Source organism: Carcharodon carcharias, chromosome 9 (genome assembly GCF_017639515.1).
Source record: "Carcharodon carcharias isolate sCarCar2 chromosome 9, sCarCar2.pri, whole genome shotgun sequence".
NCBI classification, from domain to species: Eukaryota; Metazoa; Chordata; class Chondrichthyes; order Lamniformes; family Lamnidae; genus Carcharodon; species Carcharodon carcharias.
In genome coordinates this window covers 171,370,138-171,395,780 of record NC_054475.1, presented here as the reverse complement: position 1 = coordinate 171,395,780, position 25,643 = coordinate 171,370,138, and the positions used below count along the sequence as shown (strand labels likewise).

Sequence of the window (25,643 nt, the reverse complement as noted above, 5' to 3'; positions counted from 1 at the left end):
TCATTCCAGCAGCTTAATACCCTCTCATACCAGCAGCTTAAACACCCTCCCATACTAGAAGCTTAAACACCCTCCCATACCAGCAGCGTAAACGCCTTCCCATATCTGCAGCTTAAATACATTCCCATAGCACGAGTTAAAACACACTCCCATACCAGCAGCTTAAACATCCTCCCATACCCGCAGCTTAAACACCCTCCCATACCAACAGCTTAAAAACCCCCCCAGACCAGCAGCTTAAATACAATCCCATACCAGCACCTTAAACGCCCTCCCATACCCGCAGCTTAAATACCCTCCCACACCAGCAGCTTAATACCCTCTCATACCAACAGCTTAAACACATTCCTATACCAGCAGCTTAAACACACTCCCATACCAGCAGATTAAACAACCTCCCATACCAGCAGCTTAAACACCCTCCCATAGCAGCAGCTTAAAAACACTCCCATAGCAGCAGTTTAAACACACTCACATAGCCTAGTTTAAACATCTTCCCATACCTGCAGCTTAAATACCGTCCAACAACAGCAGCTTAATACCCTCCCAAACCAACAGCTTAAACACACTCCCATACCAGCAGCTTAAAAACCCTCCCATGCCAGCAGCTTAAACACCCTCCCATGCCAGCAGCTTAAACACCCTCCCATACCAGCAGCTTAAACACCCTCCCATACCAGCAGCTTAAACACCCTCCCATAACAGCAACTTAAACACCCTCCCATAACAGCAACTTAAACACCCTCCCATAACAGCAACTTAAACACCCTCCCATAACAGCAACTTAAACACCCTCCCATAACAGCAACTTAAACACCCTCCCATAACAGCAACTTAAACACCCTCCCATAACAGCAACTTAAACACCCTCCCATAACAGCAACTTAAACACCCTCCCATAACAGCAACTTAAACACCCTCCCATAACAGCAACTTAAACACCCTCCCATAACAGCAACTTAAACACCCTCCCATAACAGCAACTTAAACACCCTCCCATAACAGCAACTTAAACACCCTCCCATACCAGCAGCTTAAACACCCTCCCATACCAGCAGCTTAAACACACTCCCATACCAGCAGCTTAAATACCCTCTCATACCAGCAGCTTAAATACCCTCCCATACCAGCTGCTTGAACACTGTCCCATACCAGCATCTTAAACACCGTCCCATAACGACAGCTTAAACGCCCTCTCATTCCAGCAGCTTAATACCCTCTCATACCACCAGCTTAAACACCCTCCCATACCAGAAGCTTAAACACCCTCCCATACCAGCAGCGTAAACGCCTTCCCATATCTGCAGCTTAAATACATTCCCATAGCACGAGTTAAAACACACTCCCATACCAGCAGCTTAAACATCCTCCCATACCCGCAGCTTAAACACCCTCCCATACCAACAGCTTAAAAACCCCCCCAGACCAGCAGCTTAAATACAATCCCATACCAGCACCTTAAACGCCCTCCCATACCCGCAGCTTAAATACCCTCCCACACCAGCAGCTTAATACCCTCTCATACCAACAGCTTAAACACATTCCTATACCAGCAGCTTAAACACACTCCCATACCAGCAGATTAAACAACCTCCCATACCAGCAGCTTAAACACCCTCCCATAGCAGCAGCTTAAAAACACTCCCATAGCAGCAGTTTAAACACACTCACATAGCCTAGTTTAAACATCTTCCCATACCAGCAGCTTAAATACCGTCCAACAACAGCAGCTTAATACCCTCCCAAACCAACAGCTTAAACACACTCCCATACCAGCAGCTTAAAAACCCTCCCATGCCAGCAGCTTAAACACCCTCCCATGCCAGCAGCTTAAACACCCTCCCATACCAGCAGCTTAAACACCCTCCCATACCAGCAGCTTAAACACCCTCCCATACCAGCAGCTTAAACACCCTCCCATACCAGCAGCTTAAACACCCTCCCATACCAGCAGCTTAAACACCCTCCCATACCAGCAGCTTAAACACACTCCCATACCAGCAGCTTAAACACACTCCCATACCAGCAGCTTAAACACACTCCCATACCAGCAGCTTAAACACACTCCCATACCAGCAGTTTAAGCACACTCACATAGCCTAGCTTAAACATCCTCCCATACCTGCAGCTTAAATACCATCCCACAACAGCAGCTTAATACCCTCCAATACCAGCAGCTTAAACACACTCCCATACCAGCAGATTAAACAACCTCCCATACCAGCAGCTTAAACACACTCCCATAGCAGCAGCTAAAAAACACTCCCATAGCAGCAGTTTAAACACACTCACATAGCCTAGTTTAAACATCTTCCCATACCTGCAGCTTAAATACCGTCCAACAACAGCAGCTTAATACCCTCCCAAACCAACAGCTTAAACACACTCCCATACCAGCTGCTTAAAAACCCTCCCATGCCAGCAGCTTAAACACCCTCCCATGCCAGCAGCTTAAACACCCTCCCATACCAGCAGCTTAAACACCCTCCCATACCAGCAGCTTAAACACCCTCCCATACCAGCAGCTTAAACACCCTCCCATACCAGCAGCTTAAACACCCTCCCATACCAGCAGCTTAAACACCCTCCCATACCAGCAGCTTAAACACACTCCCATACCAGCAGCTTAAACACACTCCCATACCAGCAGCTTAAACACACTCCCATACCAGCAGCTTAAACACACTCCCATAGCAGCAGTTTAAGCACACTCACATAGCCTAGCTTAAACATCCTCCCATACCTGCAGCTTAAATACCATCCCACAACAGCAGCTTAATACCCTCCAATACCAACAGCTTAAACACAATCCCATTCCAGCAGCTTAAATACCCTCTCATACCAGCAGCTTAAATACCCTCCCATATCAGCAGCTTAAATACCCTCTCATACCAGCTGCATGAACACCGTCCCATATCAGCAGTTAAAACACCATCCCATAACTACAACTTAAACGCCCTCTCATTCCAGCAGCTTAATACCTTCTCATACCAGCAGCTTAAATACCCTCCCATACCAGCGGCTTAAAAAGCTTCTCAAACCAGTAGCTTAAATACCCTCCCAGACAAGCAGCTTAAATAACCTCCAATACCAGCAGCTGATTAAACACCCTCCCATACCTGCAGCTTAAACAACCTCCCTGACCAGCAGCTTAAATCCCCTCTCATACCAGCAGCTAAAATACCCTCCCATACCAGCTGCTTAAATACCCTCTCATACCAGCTGCTTGAGCACCGTCCCATACCAGCAGTTTAAACACCGTCCCATAACTACAGCTTAAACGCCCTCTCATTCCAGCAACTTAATACCCTCTCATACCAACAGCTTAAATACCCTCCCATACCAGCAGCTTAAATAACCTCCCATACTAGCAGCTGCTTAAACACCCTCCCATACCAGCAGCTTAAACACCCCCATGCCCGCAACTTACATACCCTCCCATACCAGCAGGTTAATAACGTCCCGTACCAACAGCTTAAACACCCTCCCATACCCACAGCTGAAATACCCTCCCACACCAGCAGCTTAATACCCTCCCATAACAACAGCTTAAACACACTCCCATAACAACAGCTTAAACACACTCCCATAACAACAGCTTAAACACACTCCCATAACAGCTTAAACACACTCCCATAACAACAGCTTAAACACACTCCCATAACAACAGCTTAAACACACTCCCATAACAACAGCTTAAACACACTCCCATAACAACAGCTTAAACACACTCCCATACCAGCAGTTTAAATACTTTCTCATACCAAAAGCTTTAACATCATCCCATACCAGCAACTTGAACACCCTCCCCTAACAGCTGCTTAAATACCCTCCCATACCAGCAACATAAAAACACTTCCAAACCAGCAGCTTAAACACCCTCTCATACGAGCAGCTTAAACACCCTCCCATAACAGCAACTTAAACACCCTCCCATAACAGCAACTTAAACACCCTCCCATAACAGCAACTTAAACACCCTCCCATAACAGCAACTTAAACACCCTCCCATAACAGCAACTTAAACACCCTCCCATAACAGCAACTTAAACACCCTCCCATAACAGCAACTTAAACACCCTCCCATAACAGCAACTTAAACACCCTCCCATAACAGCAACTTAAACACCCTCCCATAACAGCAACTTAAACACCCTCCCATAACAGCAACTTAAACACCCTCCCATAACAGCAACTTAAACACCCTCCCATAACAGCAACTTAAACACCCTCCCATAACAGCAACTTAAACACCCTCCCATAACAGCAACTTAAACACCCTCCCATAACAGCAACTTAAACACCCTCCCATAACAGCAACTTAAACACCCTCCCATAACAGCAACTTAAACACCCTCCCATACCAGCAGCTTAAACACCCTCCCATACCAGCAGCTTAAACACCCTCCCATACCAGCAGCTTAAACACACTCCCATACCAGCAGCTTAAATACCCTCTCATACCAGCAGCTTAAATACCCTCCCATACCAGCTGCTTGAACACTGTCCCATACCAGCATCTTAAACACCGTCCCATAACGACAGCTTAAACGCCCTCTCATTCCAGCAGCTTAATACCCTCTCATACCAGCAGCTTAAACACCCTCCCATACCAGAAGCTTAAACACCCTCCCATACCAGCAGCGTAAACGCCTTCCCATATCTGCAGCTTAAATACATTCCCATAGCACGAGTTAAAACACACTCCCATACCAGCAGCTTAAACATCCTCCCATACCCGCAGCTTAAACACCCTCCCATACCAACAGCTTAAAAACCCCCCCAGACCAGCACCTTAAATACAATCCCATACCAGCACCTTAAACGCCCTCCCATACCCGCAGCTTAAATACCCTCCCACACCAGCAGCTTAATACCCTCTCATAACAACAGCTTAAACACATTCCTATACCAGCAGCTTAAACACACTCCCATACCAGCAGATTAAACAACCTCCCATACCAGCAGCTTAAACACCCTCCCATAGCAGCAGCTTAAAAACACTCCCATAGCAGCAGTTTAAACACACTCACATAGCCTAGTTTAAACATCTTCCCATACCTGCAGCTTAAATACCGTCCAACAACAGCAGCTTAATACCCTCCCAAACCAACAGCTTAAACACACTCCCATACCAGCAGCTTAAAAACCCTCCCATGCCAGCAGCTTAAACACCCTCCCATGCCAGCAGCTTAAACACCCTCCCATGCCAGCAGCTTAAACACCCTCCCATACCAGCAGCTTAAACACCCTCCCATACCAGCAGCTTAAACACCCTCCCATACCAGCAGCTTAAACACCCTCCCATACCAGCAGCTTAAACACACTCCCATACCAGCAGCTTAAACACACTCCCATACCAGCAGCTTAAAAACCCTCCCATGCCAGCAGCTTAAACACCCTCCCATGCCAGCAGCTTAAACACCCTCCCATGCCAGCAGCTTAAACACCCTCCCATACCAGCAGCTTAAACACCCTCCCATACCAGCAGCTTAAACACCCTCCCATACCAGCAGCTTAAACACCCTCCCATACCAGCAGCTTAAACACCCTCCCATACCAGCAGCTTAAACACCCTCCCATACCAGCAGCTTAAACACACTCCCATACCAGCAGCTTAAACACACTCCCATACCAGCAGCTTAAACACACTCCCATACCAGCAGCTTAAACACACTCCCATACCAGCAGCTTAAACACACTCCCATACCAGCAGCTTAAACACACTCCCATAGCAGCAGTTTAAGCACACTCACATAGCCTAGCTTAAACATCCTCCCATACCTGCAGCTTAAATACCATCCCACAACAGCAGCTTAATACCCTCCAATACCAACAGCTTAAACACAATCCCATTCCAGCAGCTTAAATACCCTCTCATACCAGCAGCTTAAATACCCTCCCATATCAGCAGCTTAAATACCCTCTCATACCAGCTGCATGAACACCGTCCCATATCAGCAGTTAAAACACCATCCCATAACTACAACTTAAACGCCCTCTCATTCCAGCAGCTTAATACCTTCTCATACCAGCAGCTTAAATACCCTCCCATACCAGCGGCTTAAAAAGCTTCTCAAACCAGTAGCTTAAATACCCTCCCAGACAAGCAGCTTAAATAACCTCCAATACCAGCAGCTGATTAAACACCCTCCCATACCTGCAGCTTAAACAACCTCCCTGACCAGCAGCTTAAATCCCCTCTCATACCAGCAGCTAAAATACCCTCCCATACCAGCTGCTTAAATACCCTCTCATACCAGCTGCTTGAGCACCGTCCCATACCAGCAGTTGAAACACCGTCCCATAACTACAGCTTAAACGCCCTCTCATTCCAGCAACTTAATACCCTCTCATACCAACAGCTTAAATACCCTCCCATACCAGCAGCTTAAATAACCTCCCATACTAGCAGCTGCTTAAACACCCTCCCATACCAGCAGCTTAAACACCCCCATGCCCGCAACTTAAATACCCTCCCATACCAGCAGGTTAATAACGTCCCGTACCAACAGCTTAAACACCCTCCCATACCCACAGCTGAAATACCCTCCCACACCAGCAGCTTAATACCCTCCCATAACAACAGCTTAAACACACTCTCATACCAGCAGCTTAAATACCCTCCCATACCAGCAGCTTAAATACCCTCCCATATCAGCAGCTTAAATACCCTCCCATATCAGCAGCTTAAATACACTCTCATACCAGCTGCTTGAACACCGTCCCATACCAGCAGTTTAAACACCGTCCCATAACTACAGCTTAAACGCCCTCTCATTCCAGCAGCTTAATACCCTCTCATACCAGCAGCTTAAATATCCTCCCATACCAGCAGCTTAAAAAGCTTCTCAAACCAGTAGCTTAAATACCCTCCCATATCAGCACCTTACTCACCCACCCACACAAGCAGCTTAAACACCCTCCCATGCCAGCAGCTTAAACACCCTCCCATAACAGCTTCTTAAATACCCTCCCATACCAGCAACATAAAAAACCGTCCAAAACAGCAGATTAAAAAACCACCCATACAAGGAACTTAATAACCTCCCATACCAGCAGCTTAAAAACCCTCCCATACCAGTAGCTTAAACACCCTCCCATACCAGCAGCTTAAACACCCTCCCATACCAGCAGCTTAAACACCCTCCCATACCAGCAGCTTAAACACCCTCCCATACCAGAAGCTTAAACACCCTCCCATACCAGCAGCGTAAACGCCTTCCCATATCTGCAGCTTAAATACATTCCTATAGCACGAGTTAAAACACACTCCCATACCAGCAGCTTAAACATCCTCCCATACCCGCAGCTTAAACACCCTCCCATACCAACAGCTTAAAAACCCACCCAGACCAGCAGCTTAAATACAATCCCATACCAGCACCTTAAACGCCCTCCCATACCCGCAGCTTAAATACCCTCCCACAACAGCAGCTTAATACCCTCTCATACCAACAGCTTAAACACATTCCTATACCAGCAGCTTAAACACACTCCCATACCAGCAGATTAAACAACCTCCCATACCAGCAGCTTAAACACCCTCCCATAGCAGCAGCTTAAAAACACTCCCATAGCAGCAGTTTAAACACACTCACATAGCCTAGTTTAAACATCTTCCCATACCTGCAGCTTAAATACCGTCCAACAACAGCAGCTTAATACCCTCCCAAACCAACAGCTTAAACACACTCCCATACCAGCAGCTTAAATACCCTCCCATACCAGCAGCTTAAATAAACTCCCATACCAGCAGCTGATTAAACACCCTCCCATACCTGCAGCTTAAACACCCTCCTGACCAGCAGCTTAAATACACTCCCATACCAGCAGCTTAAACACCCTCCCATACCAGCAGCTTAAATACCTTGCCACACCAGCAGCTTAATACCCTCCCATACCAGCAGCTTAAACACACTCCCATACCAGCAGCTTAAACATCCTCCCATACAAGCAACTTAAACACCCTCCCATACCAGAAGCTTAAACACCCTCCCATACCAGCAGCCTAAACGCCTTCCCATACCAGCAGCTTAAACACACTCCCATACAAGCAGCTTAAACAACCTCCCATACAAGCAACTTAAACACCCTCCCATACCAGAAGCTTAAACACCCTCCCATACCAGCAGCCTAAACGCCTTCCCATATCTGCAGCTTAAATACATTCCCATAGCAGGAGTTAAAACACACTCCCATACCAGCAGCTTAAACACCCTCCCATACCCGCAGCTTAAACACCCTCCCATAACAACAGCTTAAACACCCTCCCATAACAACAGCTTAAACACCCTCCCATAACAACAGCTTAAACACCCTCCCATAACAACAGCTTAAACACCCTCCCATAACAACAGCTTAAACACCCTCCCATAACAACAGCTTAAACACCCTCCCATAACAACAGCTTAAACACCCTCCCATAACAACAGCTTAAACACCCTCCCATAACAACAGCTTAAACACCCTCCCATAACAACAGCTTAAACACCCTCCCATAACAACAGCTTAAACACCCTCCCATAACAACAGCTTAAACACCCTCCCATAACAACAGCTTAAACACCCTCCCATAACAACAGCTTAAACACCCTCCCATAACAACAGCTTAAACACCCTCCCATAACAACAGCTTAAACACCCTCCCATAACAACAGCTTAAACACCCTCCCATAACAACAGCTTAAACACCCTCCCATAACAACAGCTTAAACACCCTCCCATAACAACAGCTTAAACACCCTCCCATAACAACAGCTTAAACACCCTCCCATAACAACAGCTTAAACACCCTCCCGTAACAACAGCTTAAACACACTCCCGTAACAACAGCTTAAACACACTCCCGTAACAACAGCTTAAACACACTCCCATAACAACAGCTTAAACACACTCCCATAACAACAGCTTTAAACACACTCCCATAACAACAGCTTAAACACACTCCCATAACAACAGCTTAAACACACTCCCATACCAGCAGTTTAAATACTTTCTCATACCAAAAGCTTTAACACCCTCCCCTAACAGCTGCTTAAATACCCTCCCATACCAGCAACATAAAAACACTTCCAAACCAGCAGCTTAAACACCCTCTCATACGAGCAGCTTAAACACCCTCCCATAACAGCAACTTAAACACCCTCCCATAACAGCAACTTAAACACCCTCCCATAACAGCAACTTAAACACCCTCCCATAACAGCAACTTAAACACCCTCCCATAACAGCAACTTAAACACCCTCCCATAACAGCAACTTAAACACCCTCCCATAACAGCAACTTAAACACCCTCCCATAACAGCAACTTAAACACCCTCCCATAACAGCAACTTAAACACCCTCCCATAACAGCAACTTAAACACCCTCCCATAACAGCAACTTAAACACCCTCCCATAACAGCAACTTAAACACCCTCCCATAACAGCAACTTAAACACCCTCCCATAACAGCAACTTAAACACCCTCCCATAACAGCAACTTAAACACCCTCCCATAACAGCAACTTAAACACCCTCCCATAACAGCAACTTAAACACCCTCCCATAACAGCAACTTAAACACCCTCCCATAACAGCAACTTAAACACCCTCCCATACCAGCAGCTTAAACACCCTCCCATACCAGCAGCTTAAACACACTCCCATACCAGCAGCTTAAATACCCTCTCATACCAGCAGCTTAAATACCCTCCCATACCAGCTGCTTGAACACTGTCCCATACCAGCATCTTAAACACCGTCCCATAACGACAGCTTAAACGCCCTCTCATTCCAGCAGCTTAATACCCTCTCATACCAGCAGCTTAAACACCCTCCCATACCAGCAGCGTAAACGCCTTCCCATATCTGCAGCTTAAATACATTCCCATAGCACGAGTTAAAACACACTCCCATACCAGCAGCTTAAACATCCTCCCATACCCGCAGCTTAAACACCCTCCCATACCAACAGCTTAAAAACCCCCCCAGACCAGCAGCTTAAATACAATCCCATACCAGCACCTTAAACGCCCTCCCATACCCGCAGCTTAAATACCCTCCCACACCAGCAGCTTAATACCCTCTCATACCAACAGCTTAAACACATTCCTATACCAGCAGCTTAAACACACTCCCATACCAGCAGATTAAACAACCTCCCATACCAGCAGCTTAAACACCCTCCCATAGCAGCAGCTTAAAAACACTCCCATAGCAGCAGTTTAAACACACTCACATAGCCTAGTTTAAACATCTTCCCATACCTGCAGCTTAAATACCGTCCAACAACAGCAGCTTAATACCCTCCCAAACCAACAGCTTAAACACACTCCCATACCAGCAGCTTAAAAACCCTCCCATGCCAGCAGCTTAAACACCCTCCCATGCCAGCAGCTTAAACACCCTCCCATACCAGCAGCTTAAACACCCTCCCATACCAGCAGCTTAAACACCCTCCCATACCAGCAGCTTAAACACCCTCCCATACCAGCAGCTTAAACACCCTCCCATACCAGCAGCTTAAACACCCTCCCATACCAGCAGCTTAAACACCCTCCCATACCAGCAGCTTAAACACACTCCCATACCAGCAGCTTAAACACACTCCCATACCAGCAGCTTAAACACACTCCCATACCAGCAGCTTAAACACACTCCCATACCAGCAGTTTAAGCACACTCACATAGCCTAGCTTAAACATCCTCCCATACCTGCAGCTTAAATACCATCCCACAACAGCAGCTTAATACCCTCCAATACCAACAGCTTAAACACAATCCCATTCCAGCAGCTTAAATACCCTCTCATACCAGCAGCTTAAATACCCTCCCATATCAGCAGCTTAAATACCCTCTCATACCAGCTGCATGAACACCGTCCCATATCAGCAGTTAAAACACCATCCCATAACTACAACTTAAACGCCCTCTCATTCCAGCAGCTTAATACCTTCTCATACCAGCAGCTTAAATACCCTCCCATACCAGCGGCTTAAAAAGCTTCTCAAACCAGTAGCTTAAATACCCTCCCAGACAAGCAGCTTAAATAACCTCCAATACCAGCAGCTGATTAAACACCCTCCCATACCTGCAGCTTAAACAACCTCCCTGACCAGCAGCTTAAATCCCCTCTCATACCAGCAGCTAAAATACCCTCCCATACCAGCTGCTTAAATACCCTCTCATACCAGCTGCTTGAGCACCGTCCCATACCAGCAGTTGAAACACCGTCCCATAACTACAGCTTAAACGCCCTCTCATTCCAGCAACTTAATACCCTCTCATACCAACAGCTTAAATACCCTCCCATACCAGCAGCTTAAATAACCTCCCATACTAGCAGCTGCTTAAACACCCTCCCATACCAGCAGCTTAAACACCCCCATGCCCGCAACTTACATACCCTCCCATACCAGCAGGTTAATAACGTCCCGTACCAACAGCTTAAACACCCTCCCATACCCACAGCTGAAATACCCTCCCACACCAGCAGCTTAATACCCTCCCATAACAACAGCTTAAACACACTCTCATACCAGCAGCTTAAATACCCTCCCATACCAGCAGCTTAAATACCCTCCCATATCAGCAGCTTAAATACCCTCCCATATCAGCAGCTTAAATACACTCTCATACCAGCTGCTTGAACACCGTCCCATACCAGCAGTTTAAACACCGTCCCATAACTACAGCTTAAACGCCCTCTCATTCCAGCAGCTTAATACCCTCTCATACCAGCAGCTTAAATATCCTCCCATACCAGCAGCTTAAAAAGCTTCTCAAACCAGTAGCTTAAATACCCTCCCATATCAGCACCTTACTCACCCACCCACACAAGCAGCTTAAACACCCTCCCATGCCAGCAGCTTAAACACCCTCCCATGCCAGCAGCTTAAACACCCTCCCATAACAGCTTCTTAAATACCCTCCCATACCAGCAACATAAAAAACCGTCCAAAACAGCAGATTAAAAAACCACCCATACAAGGAACTTAATAACCTCCCATACCAGCAGCTTAAAAACCCTCCCATACCAGTAGCTTAAACACCCTCCCATACCAGCAGCTTAAACACCCTCCCATACCAGCAGCTTAAACACCCTCCCATACCAGCAGCTTAAACAACCTCCCATACCAGCAGCTTAAACACCCTCCCATACCAGAAGCTTAAACACCCTCCCATACCTGCAACGTAAACGCCTTCCCATATCTGCAGCTTAAATACATTCCCATAGCAGGAGTTAAAACACACTCCCATACCAGCAGCTTAAACATCCTCCCATACCCGCAGCTTAAACACCCTCCCATACCAGCAGCTTAAACACCCCCCCAGACCAGCAGCTTAAGTACAATCCCATACCAGCACCTTAAACACCCTCCCTTAACCGCAGCTTAAATACCCTCCCACACCAGCAGCTTAATACCCTCTCATACCAGCAGCTTAAACACACTCCCATACCAGCAGCTTAAACACACTCCCATACCAGCAGCTTAAACACACTCCCATACCAGCAGCTTAAACACACTCCCATACCAGCAGCTTAAACACACTCCCATACCAGCAGCTTAAATACACTCCCATACCAGCAGCTTGAAAACACTCCCATACCAGCAGCTTAAACACACTCCCATACCAGCAGCTTAAACACCCTCCCATACCAGCAGCTTAAACACCCTCCCATACCAACAGCTTAAACACCCTCCCATACCAGCAGCTTAAACACCCTCCCATAGCAGCAGTTGAAACACACTCACATAGCCTAGTTTAAACATCCTCCCATACCTGCAGCTTAAATACCGTCCCACAACAGCAGCTTAATACCCTCCCATACCAACAGCTTAAACACACTCCCATACCAGCAGCTTAAAAACACTCCCATACCAGCAGCCTAAACACCCTCCCATACCAGCAGCTTAAACACCCTCCCATACCAGCAGCTTAAACACCCTCCCATACCAGCAGCTTAAAAACATTCCCATACCAGCAGCTTAAACACACTCCCATAGCAGCAGTTTAAACACACTCCCATAGCAGCAGTTTAAACACACTCACATAGCCTAGCTTAAAAATCCTCCCATACCTGCAGCTTAAACACCATCCCACAACAGCAGCTTAATACCCTCCCATACCAACAGCTTAAACACACTACCATTCCAGCAGCTTAAATACCCTCTCATACCAGCAGCTTAAATACCCTCTCATACCAGCTGCATGAACACCGTCCCATATCAGCAGTTAAAACACCATTCCATAACTACAACTTAAACGCCCTCTCATTCCAGCAGCTTAATAGCTTCTCATACCAGCAGCTTAAATACCCTCCCATACCAGCAGCTTAAATAAACTCCCATACCAGCAGCTGATTAAACACCCTCCCATACCTGCAGCTTAAACACCCTCCTGACCAGCAGCTTAAATACACTCCCATACCAGCAGCTTAAACACCCTCCCATACCAGCAGCTTAAATACCTTGCCACACCAGCAGCTTAATACCCTCCCATACCAGCAGCTTAAACACACTCCCATACCAGCAGCTTAAACATCCTCCCATACAAGCAACTTAAACACCCTCCCATACCAGAAGCTTAAACACCCTCCCATACCAGCAGCCTAAACGCCTTCCCATACCAGCAGCTTAAACACACTCCCATACAAGCAGCTTAAACAACCTCCCATACAAGCAACTTAAACACCCTCCCATACCAGAAGCTTAAACACCCTCCCATACCAGCAGCCTAAACGCCTTCCCATATCTGCAGCTTAAATACATTCCCATAGCAGGAGTTAAAACACACTCCCATACCAGCAGCTTAAACACCCTCCCATACCCGCAGCTTAAACACCCTCCCATAACAACAGCTTAAACACCCTCACATAACAACAGCTTAAACACCCTCCCATAACAACAGCTTAAACACCCTCCCATAACAACAGCTTAAACACCCTCCCATAACAACAGCTTAAACACCCTCCCATAACAACAGCTTAAACACCCTCCCATAACAACAGCTTAAACACCCTCCCATAACAACAGCTTAAACACCCTCCCATAACAACAGCTTAAACACACTCCCATAACAACAGCTTAAACACCCTCCCATAACAACAGCTTAAACACCCTCCCATAACAACAGCTTAAACACCCTCCCATAACAACAGCTTAAACACCCTCCCATAACAACAGCTTAAACACACTCCCATAACAACAGCTTAAACACACTCCCATAACAACAGCTTAAACACACTCCCATAACAACAGCTTAAACACACTCCCATACCAGCAGTTTAAATACTTTCTCATACCAAAAGCTTTAACACCATCCCATACCAGCAACTTGAACACCCTCCCCTAACAGCTGCTTAAATACCCTCCCATACCAGCAACATAAAAACACTTCCAAACCAGCAGCTTAAACACCCTCTCATACGAGCAGCTTAAACACCCTCCCATAACAGCAACTTAAACACCCTCCCATAACAGCAACTTAAACACCCTCCCATAACAGCAACTTAAACACCCTCCCATAACAGCAACTTAAACACCCTCCCATAACAGCAACTTAAACACCCTCCCATAACAGCAACTTAAACACCCTCCCATAACAGCAACTTAAACACCCTCCCATAACAGCAACTTAAACACCCTCCCATAACAGCAACTTAAACACCCTCCCATAACAGCAACTTAAACACCCTCCCATACCAGCAGCTTAAACACCCTCCCATACCAGCAGCTTAAACACACTCCCATACCAGCAGCTTAAATACCCTCTCATACCAGCAGCTTAAATACCCTCCCATACCAGCTGCTTGAACACTGTCCCATACCAGCATCTTAAACACCGTCCCATAACGACAGCTTAAACGCCCTCTCATTCCAGCAGCTTAATACCCTCTCATAACAGCAGCTTAAACACCCTCCCATACCAGAAGCTTAAACACCCTCCCATACCAGCAGCGTAAACGCCTTCCCATATCTGCAGCTTAAATACATTCCCATAGCACGAGTTAAAACACACTCCCATACCAGCAGCTTAAACATCCTCCCATACCCGCAGCTTAAACACCCTCCCATACCAACAGCTTAAAAACCCCCCCAGACCAGCAGCTTAAATACAATCCCATACCAGCACCTTAAACGCCCTCCCATACCCGCAGCTTAAATACCCTCCCACACCAGCAGCTTAATACCCTCTCATACCAACAGCTTAAACACATTCCTATACCAGCAGCTTAAACACACTCCCATACCAGCAGATTAAACAACCTCCCATACCAGCAGCTTAAACACCCTCCCATAGCAGCAGCTTAAAAACACTCCCATAGCAGCAGTTTAAACACACTCACATAGCCTAGTTTAAACATCTTCCCATACCTGCAGCTTAAATACCGTCCAACAACAGCAGCTTAATACCCTCCCAAACCAACAGCTTAAACACACTCCCATACCAGCAGCTTAAAAACCCTCCCATGCCAGCAGCTTATACACCCTCCCATGCCAGCAGCTTAAACACCCTCCCATACCAGCAGCTTAAACACCCTCCCATACCAGCAGCTTAAACACACTCCCATACCAGCAGCTTAAACACACTCCCATACCAGCAGCTTAAACACACTCCCATACCAGCAGCTTAAACACACTCCCATAGCAGCAGTTTAAGCACACTCACATAGCCTAGCTTAAACATCCTCCCATACCTGCAGCTTAAATACCATCCCACAACAGCAGCTTAATACCCTCCAATACCAACAGCTTAAACACAATCCCATTCCAGCAGCTTAAATACCCTCTCATACCAGCAGCTTAAATACACTCCCATATCAGCAGCTTAAATACCCTCTCATACCAGCTGCATGAACACCGTCCCATATCAGCAGTTAAAACACCATCCCATAACTACAACTTAAACGCCCTCTCATTCCGGCAGCTTAATACCTTCTCATACCAGCAGCTTAAATACCCTCCCATACCAGCGGCTTAAAAAGCTTCTCAAACCAGTAGCTTAAATACCCTCCCAGACAAGCAGCTTAAATAACCTCCAATACCAGCAGCTGATTAAACACCCTCCCATACCTGCAGCTTAAACAACCTCCCTGACCAGCAGCTTAAATCCCCTCTCATACCAGCAGCTAAAATACCCTCCCATACCAGCTGCTTAAATACCCTCTCATACCAGCTGCTTGAGCACCGTCCCATACCAGCAGTTTAAACACCGTCCCATAACTACAGCTTAAACGCCCTCTCATTCCAGCAACTTAATACCCTCTCATACCAACAGCTTAAATACCCTCCCATACCAGCAGCTTAAATAACCTCCCATAATAGCAGCTGCTTAAACACCCTCCCATACCAGCAGCTTAAACACCCCCATGCCCGCAACTTAAATACCCTCCCATACCAGCAGGTTAATAACGTCCCGTACCAACAGCTTAAACACCCTCCCATACCCACAGCTGAAATACCCTCCCACACCAGCAGCTTAATACCCTCCCATAACAACAGCTTAAACACACTCTCATACCAGCAGCTTAAATACCCTCCCATACCAGCAGCTTAAATACCCTCCCATATCAGCAGCTTAAATACCCTCCCATATCAGCAGCTTAAATACACTCTCATACCAGCTGCTTGAACACCGTCCCATACCAGCAGTTTAAACACCATCCCATAACTACAGCTTAAACGCCCTCTCATTCCAGCAGCTTAATACCCTCTCATACCAGCAGCTTAAATATCCTCCCATACCAGCAGCTTAAAAAGCTTCTCAAACCAGTAGCTTAAATACCCTCCCATATCAGCACCTTACTCACCCACCCACACAAGCAGCTTAAACACCCTCCCATGCCAGCAGCTTAAACACCCTCCCATAACAGCTTCTTAAATACCCTCCCATACCAGCAACATAAAAAACCGTCCAAAACAGCAGATTAAAAAACCACCCATACAAGGAACTTAATAACCTCCCATACCAGCAGCTTAAAAACCCTCCCATACCAGTAGCTTAAACACCCTCCCATACCAGCAGCTTAAACACCCTCCCATACCAGCAGCTTAAACACCCTCCCATACCAGCAGCTTAAACAACCTCCCATACCAGCAGCTTAAACACCCTCCCATACCAGAAGCTTAAACACCCTCCCATACCAGCAACGTAAATGCCTTCCCATATCTGCAGCTTAAATACATTCCCATAGCAGGAGTTAAAACACACTCCCATACCAGCAGCTTAAACATCCTCCCATACCCGCAGCTTAAACACCCTCCCATACCAGCAGCTTAAACACCCCCCCAGACCAGCAGCTTAAGTACAATCCCATACCAGCACCTTAAACACCCTTCCTTACCCGCAGCTTAAATACCCTCCCACACCAGCAGCTTAATACCCTCTCATACCAGCAGCTTAAACACACTCCCATACCAGCAGCTTAAACACACTCCCATACCAGCAGCTTAAACACACTCCCATACCAGCAGCTTAAACACACTCCCATACCAGCAGCTTAAATACACTCCCATACCAGCAGCTTAAATACACTCCCATACCAGCAGCTTAAAAACACTCCCATACCAGCAGCTTAAACACACTCCCATACCAGCAGCTTAAACACTTCTCCCATACCAGCAGCTTAAACACCCTCCCATACCAGCAGCTTAAACACCCTCCCATACCAGCAGCTTAAACACCCTCCCATAGCAGCAGTTGAAACACACTCACATAGCCTAGTTTAAACATCCTCCCATACCTGCAGCTTAAATACCGTCCCACAACAGCAGCTTAATACCCTCCCATACCAACAGCTTAAACACACTCCCATACCAGCAGCTTAAAAACACTCCCATACCAGCAGCCTAAACACCCTCCCATACCAGCAGCTTAAACACCCTCCCATACCAGCAGCTTAAACACCCTCCCATACCAGCAGCTTAAAAACATTCCCATACCAGCAGCTTAAACACACTCCCATAACAGCAGCTTAAACACACTCCTATACCAGCAGCTTAAACACACTCCCATAGCAGCAGTTTAAACACACTCCCATAGCAGCAGTTTAAACACACTCACATAGCCTAGCTTAAACATCCTCCCATACCTGCAGCTTAAACACCATCCCACAACAGCAGCTTAATACCCTCCCATACCAACAGCTTAAACACACTACCATTCCAGCAGCTTAAATACCCTCTCATACCAGCAGCTTAAATACCCTCTCATACCAGCTGCATGAACACCGTCCCATATCAGCAGTTAAAACACCATTCCATAACTACAACTTAAACGCCCTCTCATTCCAGCAGCTTAATAGCTTCTCATACCAGCAGCTTAAATACCCTCTCATACCAGCAGCTTAAATACCCTCCCATACCAGCAGCTTAAAGAGCTTCTCCAACCAGTAGCTTAAAGACCCTCCCATATCAGCACCTTACTCAGCCTCCCATATCAGCAGCTTAAATAACCTCCCATACTAGCAGCAGCTTAAACACCCTCCCATACCAGCAGCTTAAACACGCTCCCAGACCGGCAGCTTAAATACACTCCCATACCAGCAGCTTAAACACCCCCATACCAGCAGCTTAAATATCCTCCCGTACCAACAGCTTAATATCCTCCCGTACCAACAGCTTAAACACCCTCCCATACCCACAGCTTAAATACCCTCCCACACCAGCAGCTTAATACCCTCCCAAACCAACAGCTTAAACACACTCCCATACCAGCAGCTTAAATACCGTCCCATATCAGCTGCTTGAACACCGTCCCATACCAGCAGTTTAAAAACCGTCCCTTAACTACAGCTTAAACGCCCTCTCATACCAGCAGCTTAAAGACCCTCCCATATCAGCACCTTACTCACCCTCCCAGACAAGCAGCTTAAACACACTCCCATAACAGCAGCATAAATACCCTCCCATACCAGCAGCAGATGAAAGACCTTCACATACCAGCAGCTTAAACTCCCCCGCATACCACCAGCATAAATACCCTCCCATACCAACAGCTTAAATAACCTCCCATACCAGCAGCTTTAACATCATCCCATACCAGCAACTTAAACACCCTCCCATAACAGCTGCTTAAATACCCTCCCCTACCAGCAACATAAACACCTTTCCAAACCAGCAGCTTAAAAACCCCCCCATACCAGGAACTTAATACCCTCCCATACCAGCAGCTTAAACACCCTCTCATACCAGGAACTTAATACCCTCCCATACCAGCAGCTTAAACACCCTCCCATACCAGCTGCTTAAACACCCTCCCATACAAGCAACTTAAACACCCTCCCATACCAGAAGCTTAAACACCCTCCCATACCAGCAGCTTAAACGCCTTCCCATATCTGCAGCTTAAATACATTCCCATAGCAGGAGCTAAAACACACTCCCATACCAGCAGCTTAAACATCCTCCCATACCTGCAGCTTAAATACCCTCCCACACCAGCAGCTTAATACCCTCCAATACCAACAGCTTAAACATATTCCCATACCAGCAGCTTAAATACCCTCTCATACCAGCAGCATAAATACCCTCCCTACCAGCAGCTTAAATACCCTCTCATACCAGCTGCTTGAACACCGTCCCATACCAGCAGTTTAAACACCGTCCCAGAACTACAGCTTAAACGCCCTCTCATTTCAGCAGCTTAATACCCTCTCATACCAGCAGCTTAAATACCCTCCCATACCAGCAGCTTAAAAAGCTTCTCAAACCAGTAGCTTAAAGACCGTCCCATATCAGCACCTTACTCAGCCTCCCACACAAGCAGCTTAAACACCGTCCCATATCTACAGCTTAAACGCTGTCTCATACCAGCAGCTTAAATCCCCTCCCATACCAGCAGCTTAAACAACCTCCTATACCAGCAGCTTAAATACACTCCCATACCAGCAACTTAAACAACCTCCTATACCAGCAGCTTAAATACACTCCCATACTAGAAGCTTAAACACACTCCCATAACAGCAGCATAAATACCAGCAGCAGCTGAAACACCAACGCATACCAGCAGCATAAATGCCCTCCCATACCAACAGCTTAAATATGCTCCCATACCAGCAGCTTTAACATCATCCCATAACAGCAGCTTAAACACCCTCCCATAACACAATCTTAATACGCTCCCATACCAGTAGTTTAAACACCCTCCCATACCTGCAGCTTAAAAACCCTCCCATAACCACAGCTTAAACGCCCTCTCATACCAGCAGCTTAATACCCTCCCATAACATCAGCTTAATCCCATCCCATTCCAGCAGCTTAAAAAGCTTCTCATACCAGCAGCTTAAAGACCCTCCCATATCAGCCCCTTACTCAGCCTCCCAGACAAGCAGCTTAAGCACCCTCTCATACCAGCATCTTAAATAACCTCCCATACCAGCAGCTTAAATAACCTCCCATACCAGCAGCTTAAATAACCTCCCATACCAGCAGCTTAAACACCTTCCCATACCAGCAGCTTAAACACACTCCCATACCAGCAGCTAAAACACCCTCTCATACAGGCAGCTTAATACACTCTCATACCGGCAGATTAATATCCACCCATACCAACAGCTTAAACAGCCTACCATTACAGCAGCTTAAACACCCTCCGATACCAGCAGCTTAAACACCCTCTCATACCAGCAGCTTAATAACCACCCGTACCAACAGCTTAAACACACTCCCATAACAGCAGCTTAAATACCCTCCCAAACCTGCAGCTTAAACACCCTCCCATACCAGCAGTTTAAATAGCCCCATACCAGCAGCATAAACAACCTGCCATACCAGCAGCTTAAACGCCCTCCCATACCAGCAGCTTAATACCCTCCCTTACCAGCAGCTTAATACCCTCCCTTACCAGCAGCTTCATATCCTCCCATACCAGCAGCTCAAACACCCTCTCACACCAGCAGCTTAAACACCCTCCCATACCAGCAGCTTAATACCCTCCCATATGATCAGCTTAATATCCTCACATACCAGCAACTTAAACACCATCTCATACCGGCAGCTTAATACACTCTCATACCAGCAGCTTAATATCCACCCATACCAACAGCTTAAACACCCTACCATAACAGCAGCTTAAACACCCTCTCATACCAGCAGCTTAAACACCCTCTCATACCAGCAGCTTAATATCCACCCATACCAACAGCTTAAAGACCCTCCCATAACAGCAGCTTAAATAACCTCCCATACCAGCAGCTTAAACACCTCCTATACCAACAGTTTAAACACCCTCCCATGCCAGCAGCTTAATACCCTCCCATAACAATAGGTTAAATACCCTCCCAAACCTGCAGCTTAAACACCCTCCCATACCAGCACCTTAAACACCCTCCCATTCCAGCAGCTTAATAACCCTCCCTTACCAGCAGCTCAAACACCCTCCCATACCAGCAGTTTAAATAGCCCCATACCAGCAGCTTAAACAACTTCCCTTACCAGCAGCTTAAACACCCTCTCCTACGAGCAGATTAATCACCTCCCATAACAGCAGCTGAAACACACTCCCATACCAGCAGCTTAATACACTCTCATACCAGCATGTTAAACACCCTCACATACCAGCAGCTTAATACACTCTCATACCAGCATGTTAAACACCCTCACATACCAGCAGCTTAATACCCTCTGATACCAGCAGCTTAAACACACTCCCATACCAGCACCTTAATACAGTCTCATACCAGCATGTTAAACACCCTCACATACCAAGAGCTTAACACCCTCCCATATCAGCAGCTTAATATCCTCTCATACCAGCAGCTTAATACCCTCTGATACCAGCAGCTTAAAGACCCTCCCATACCAGCAGCTTAAACACCCTCCCATAACAGCAGCTTATAAAACATCCCATACCAGCAGCTTAAACACCCTCCCATGCCAGCAGCTTAATAACCTCCCATATCAGCAGCTTAAATAGCCTCCCATTCTAGCAGCTTTAACACCCTCCCATACCAGCAGCTTAATACCCTCTTATACCAACAGCTTTAACATCATCCCATACCAGCAACTTAAACACCCTCCCATAACAGCTGCTTAAATACCCTCCCATACCAGCAACATAAACACCCTTCCAAACCAGCAGCTTAAATACCCTCTCATACGAGCAGCTTAAACACCCTCCCATAACAGCAGCTTAAACACCCACCCATACCAGCAGCTTAATACACTCCCATACCAGCAGCTTAAACACCCTCCCATACCAGCAGCTTAAACACCCTCCCATACCAGCAGCTTAAACACCCTCTCATATCAACAGCTTAATACCCTCCCATTCCAGCAGCTTAAACACCCTCCCATACCAGCAGCTTAAACACCCTCCCATATCAGCAGCTTAATACCGTCCCATTCCAGCAGCTAAAACACCCTCCCATACCAGTAGAAAGGCGAATGTGCATTTCTGTATCACAGTTTCAGGAGCAGCTAGTGCAGTTTTCTGGTGATGAGTTCCCTTTGAAATGCAGACATGATTGTAAGGTGGGAAATTGTGGCCGCCCGATTGTGCAAAGCAAGATCCCACAAACAGCAACTGGAGAAATGACCCGAGAATCCATTTTAATGATGTTTCTCGAGCGATCAACATTGGTCAGTGGGCATTGGGGACACTTACCCCTCACTCGGAACCCAGCTGTTTATTGGCTTATTCCTACTCTAGTGCTATCTGTCTCTCCCAAGCATCAAGGGAGCTCTTCTCTGCCCATGGCAAATTAGTCTTTTATCAGCCACAGATATTAAAGAATTGACCTTAAAATGATCTTCTTTGTTCCTACAGATCTAGAGATTGAAATGTGATAGTCTGAACATTACTGTAAATCACTGGGAACCTTACAGAAACTCAACAATTAAAAGCCCCAAAAAATATTTCAATTGCTGATAGATTTCTTCGAATTTTTGCCAACTGAGGTCTTGGTAATAAAGATCTCCTGGTTCAAAAGCAGGAGTTCACTGCACATCTCCCTCCCTGGATTGAATGATGGTAAAGACCTCCCTGGATTGGCATGTTTAACCCTTTCTCTTCTGATCTTGGTTATTTCTACTTGTTTTCAGTCCCAAACACTCAGATTAATTCAGTAAACCACCAATTCAAATTTTGCAATCCAAGGTTACATGATGTGTTGATGGGGTAGAATGAAGAGGGGGGAGTGGAGACTCATGTGAAACATAAACTATAGAATGGACTTGTTGGGCTGAATGGCCAGTTTCTGTGCTGTAAATACTAATGAATAAGGCAGGGAGATGGGTGTGAGAGGTGTCGGTTCAGATTAAAGCAACTGGAGATAAGGAATTGGACAGAAGGGAAGCGTATTCAGCGAAGGGAGTGTCTGAGTTCCAAGGAAAGTGATAAACAAGGAAAATGCTAAAGGGTGGATGTGATGAGAACATAAAAAACAGGAGCAGGATTAGGCCAATTGGCTCCTTGAGCCCAGTCTACCATCCAATAGGATCATAATAAATCTTAGTTACACGCCCCCTCCTCTCCCTCCTCAATGGCATTTCTGTCTGTCTTGTTTACCTTTCAGTTCAATGACACTTTGAGGAAAGGCTCCTTATCTCTCGATTAGGAAATTTACAGCTTTCTGGATTCAATATTGAGTTCAACAATTTCAGACCGTTATCTCTGCTCCAGCAATTTTATTTCCTTTTCTTTGCGTATGTCAGCGTTAACCTTGTTTCTATCAGTATAGCTTTCAGGCAGCAGCTCTCCATCATTCTACCATTCACACCTCCTCTGGGCCTATCTTCTGTTTCCTTTTCTTGTCCCCTTTTTAGCATCTTAGGCTCTGCCCCACCAACTCTTTTGCCATTTAATGTCTTCCATCTTCCACCCCATGACCTTCCCTTATGTTTCCTTCCCCCCCTCCTCAGTTTCAAACCTTTAAAACCTGTTACATTTCCAGCTTTTCTCAGTTCTGGTGACCTGGAATGTTAACTCTTGTTTCTCTCAGCCAGACCTGCCGACTATTTACTGCACTTCCTGTTTTTTTCAGGCCACAGAGGATGAGTCCAACAGTGAGTCAGAAGAAGAGCAGAGTGAGGAGAACACTGAGGGTTTGGAGCCAGACCTCGGTAACCTGCAGGGAGGCAAGGACACCTGGATCCAACACTCCCTCCGCTAGGATACTAAGGATCAGCTTCCACCTCACCCCAGGGTGGCCGCCACCATCCCATATGTCTGAAAGGGCCCTTTCATTTGAACACAAAGAACACTCAGCACCTGTGCAATAAAGTTCAGAGCAACGTACGTCCATCATTACTTACTGGCATTCCGTGCACCAATGAAATAAAAAGGTGAAGCACACTCAGGCCATGGTGAGAAAAACAATATTTATCTCATTTTGGCACTTCCAAACTATTCACATAAACTTCTCTGGTCTTCATTCCCAGACCAGTATAGATAAAGTAAACATAAAATCACCCATGACCAGTCGCTCTTGTGCTCATGGTGCCTTTGACTTACGTTTGCGAGTGCTACGTCTTAGTGCTCCCCCCTCGCTGGCACTTGCATTGGAGACAGCCTGCTCTCTCTGCTGTCTTGTTGGTCTTCATGACCTTGGCGGCCATCCTCTGGCCAGTGGAGCCTGTGCTGGCTCTGCCTGGGAGGGAGTGGCCAGTGCCACGTCTGGCATCTCCCCAGTCGCTGCAGCCTCATCAGATGCCGCGGTCACTGGCAGAGGGGTGGAGGAGCTGATGCTGTCATTTGGAGCACTCTGACAGGAACCCGCAGAAACAACAGGCAGCTCGTGCACCATCGTGAGGTCGCTATGGAGCTCCCTGCTCACCATTGACAAACAGGCACCTAGCTGGGATACTGGGTGCCTCATCCATCTCCCACACTGACACTGACCAGCTGAGGTCAGTGCCTGTGTGAGAACTTGCAGGTTCGAGAGCAACCCCAGGAACCCCTGATTCCCTGGAGCTGCCTCTCCATGAGGGTTGCCGCTCTCTCAATAGAGGAGGCAGTGCGTTCGGCCATGAGGGTCAACGCAGTGCTCATTCTCTGCATGGACCCTTCCATCACGGTGACCACGGCACACAGACCCTCATGGATCTCCGCCAGATCCTCCCGCACATCTCACTGGACATCCAGCATCTGGCGCCTAATGGACGACTCCATAAACTCATCATCAGCCTTCGACTGAGCATCGTCCTGGTTCCCAGCAGTCCTCGGACTGCCATCGCGCTGGGCACTCTCTGCCTCCGCCTGCACTTCAAGCGATTGTGAAGTGCCCTCACCAATGTGCACCGAGATACTAGCCACCATTCTAATGCCAATGAGGTGCTGGTATCTGCGCTGGTGCCTGCTTCAGAGAGCGGGTGTGATGCAGGTGTAAATAACGCCTGGTGGTCCTCCGGTGTCAGGGATGGCCCTTCGGGGTCTGGAAATTGAATGCCTGCTGGCGAACGTAAAAGGGAGAAGGACATGTCATTAGTTAAAGTCATCACACTGTCATTGTGCATGCCAGGTGAGACAATGGAGATCTGCATCATGGTGCCATCGTCTTCCAATATGTGTGTGTGTGTGAGTGAGTGTATGAGAGAGTATATGTGTGTGTGAGAGAGTGTGTGTGTGTGTATGTGAGAGAGAGAGTTTGTGTGTGTTTGAGAGAGAGTGTGTGTGAGTTGTGTGTGTGAGAGAGAGAGTGTAGGTGTATGTGTG

At 46.8% G+C, this 25,643-nt stretch overlaps 1 long non-coding RNA gene across 1 annotated transcript in view; it reads left to right on the top strand.

Annotated features, from left to right (window-relative positions):
* The window catches only part of LOC121281839, a 61,151-nt gene extending 36,937 nt beyond the window's left edge, over positions 1-24,214 (top strand). The window contains exons 2-3 of the long non-coding RNA XR_005943959.1: positions 22,758-22,961; positions 23,974-24,214. This is a non-coding gene — a long non-coding RNA (uncharacterized LOC121281839). The remainder of the gene's footprint in view (positions 1-22,757; positions 22,962-23,973) is intronic.
* The last annotated feature ends 1,429 nt before the right edge of the window (positions 24,215-25,643 follow it).